Source organism: Zeugodacus cucurbitae, unplaced genomic scaffold, assembly GCF_028554725.1.
Source record: "Zeugodacus cucurbitae isolate PBARC_wt_2022May unplaced genomic scaffold, idZeuCucr1.2 ctg00000026.1, whole genome shotgun sequence".
Lineage (NCBI taxonomy): Eukaryota > Metazoa > Arthropoda > Insecta > Diptera > Tephritidae > Zeugodacus > Zeugodacus cucurbitae.
This window is the reverse complement of record NW_026530837.1, coordinates 232,501-235,000: the sequence shown is the minus strand read 5'-3', so window position 1 is coordinate 235,000 and position 2,500 is coordinate 232,501. Positions and strand designations below refer to the sequence as shown.

Below are 2,500 nucleotides of genomic sequence, written 5' to 3'. Positions count from 1 at the left end.
ATTGGAACCGTATTCCCTTTCGTTCAAAATTATTCAAGTGTTTAATTACTATGAAGAAAACATAATAATTATATATTCTCAACAATTCATTAAAACTTGAAAATTTTCGGCTTTCGCCTTGAACTTAGGACCGACTAACTCGTGATCAACCACTGTTCACACGAAACCCTTCTCCACTTCAGTCCTCCAAGGTCTCATTCGATTATTTGCTACTACCACCAAGATCTGTACCAATGGCGGCTCCATGCAGGCTTACGCCAAACACTTCTAAGCACACCATTGTACCCTCCTACTCACTAAAGTTTCAAAATTTATAATCCAACCGAAATTGTATTATAAATCATGTACTTTAGCGGTAATGTATAGGTATACAACTTAAGCGCCATCCATTTTAAGGGCTAGTTGCTTCGGCAGGTGAGTTGTTACACACTCCTTAGCGGATTACGACTTCCATGTCCACCGTCCTGCTGTTTTAAGCAACCAACGCCTTTCATGGTATCTGCATGAGTTGTTAATTTGGGCACCGTAACATTACGTTTGGTTCATCCCACAGCGCCAGTTCTGCTTACCAAAAGTGGCCCACTGGGCACATTATATCATAACCTCAACCTTCATATCAAGAAAGGTGAGGTTCTTACCCATTTAAAGTTTGAGAATAGGTTAAGGTCGTTTCGACCCTAAGGCCTCTAATCATTCGCTTTACCAGATAAGATTATTTTACATAATATTTAAATGCACCAGCTATCCTGAGGGAAACTTCGGAGGGAACCAGCTACTAGATGGTTCGATTGGTCTTTCGCCCCTATACTCAATTCTGACAATCGATTTGCACGTCAGAACTGTTTCGGTCTTCCATCAGGGTTTCCCCTGACTTCAACCTGATCAAGTATAGTTCACCATCTTTCGGGTCACAGCATATATGCTCAAGGTACGCTCCAGTTAGAGGTATAAATAATAATAAATTATCATTATACATAACTATATGGAACGCCCCGGGATTGAATTAATAGTAAAATATTTCACTAAAAATTAATCCCATTATATAAAAGTTAAGTTAATTTCGCCATTAGGTTTAATATAACCCAATGACTTGCACATATGTTAGACTCCTTGGTCCGTGTTTCAAGACGGGTCCCGAAGGTATCCTGAATCTTTCGCATTGTTAATCATATAAATGCATACAATTAATATTAAAATCAATGATAATAATATTATTGTAAAATTCAAAAGAATTTAAGCATTATATATGTAAAATCTATCAACACTTTATCAAATCATCAGTATTTATTCTATGTTAATAAGCTAAAAGCAAATTAATTTGAATAAACTTAACACCAATGATCTTTTGATAAATATTTTATTATGTTAATAGATTACAATGTCCTTATATGAAAAAAATGCACACTATTACTATAATATTATAAATATCACAGTTATAATGATGAATTTTTCATAATGGATATTCAGGTTCATCGGGCTTAACCTCTAAGCAGTTTCACGTACTATTTAACTCTCTATTCAGAGTTCTTTTCAACTTTCCCTCACGGTACTTGTTTACTATCGGTCTCATGGTTATATTTAGTTTTAGATGGAGTTTACCACCCACTTAGTGCTGCACTATCAAGCAACACGACTCTTTGGAAATATCTTTCTAGTAATCATTAACGTTATACGGGCCTGGCACCCTCTATGGGTAAATGGCCTCATTTAAGAAGGACTTAAATCGTTAATTTCTCATACTAGATATTAAGATATTCCATACACTGCATCTCACATTTGCCATATAGACAAAGTGACTTAGTGCTGAACTATTTTCTTTTCGCTCGCCGCTACTAAGAAAATCCTTGTTAGTTTCTTTTCCTCCCCTCATTAATATGCTTAAATTCAGGGGGTAGTCCCATATGAGTTGAGGTTGTATAAAAATATTTATATTTATTTTATATTTTAGCTTTTTGCTATTTTAAAGAAACATACATAATTATTTCTTAACACCAATATAATTTTCTTAATAATAAATATTCAATCTTTTCATCCCGTACTACTTACTTCATTATAACAACAATATTATTTTCTTGGTTTTTTACATTTAAGGCAATCCTAGAATAAAATAATATTTTATGCTAGACGTTCCTCTAAATGTATATATTATTTGAAATAATAATATTGAAATTTTATTGTTTTTGGGAATACTAAGATTCTTATTTATTATAAAATTTCGTTCAAATATGAGGTGTTCAAGAATATATTTTCTATATTTCTTTTTATGCTATTAATATTATGGATTGAAAAATACAATCCAGTAATATACCATGTGCTTAAATTCTTTTAATTGACTAAAAGAATAAGCAACTAATTTAGCATAGTCTTACAACCCTCAACCATATGTAGTCCAAGCAGCACTTTAAAATTAATTAAAGTACATAACAGCATGGACTGCAATATGCGTTCAAAATGTCGATGTTCATGTGTCCTGCAGTTCACACGATGACGCACAGTTAGC

General features: G+C 33.2%; 1 non-coding gene and 1 pseudogene across 1 annotated transcript in view; both read right to left on the bottom strand.

Annotated features, from left to right (window-relative positions):
• The window catches only part of LOC128923708 (large subunit ribosomal RNA), a 4,771-nt pseudogene extending 2,856 nt beyond the window's left edge, over positions 1-1,915 (bottom strand).
• A 453-nt stretch (positions 1,916-2,368) lies between these two features.
• The window catches only part of LOC128923726 (5.8S ribosomal RNA), a 179-nt gene continuing 47 nt past the window's right edge, over positions 2,369-2,500 (bottom strand). Inside the window, exon 1 of the ribosomal RNA XR_008472457.1 lies at positions 2,369-2,500. This exon is cut by the window's right edge and continues 47 nt beyond it. This is a non-coding gene — a ribosomal RNA (5.8S ribosomal RNA).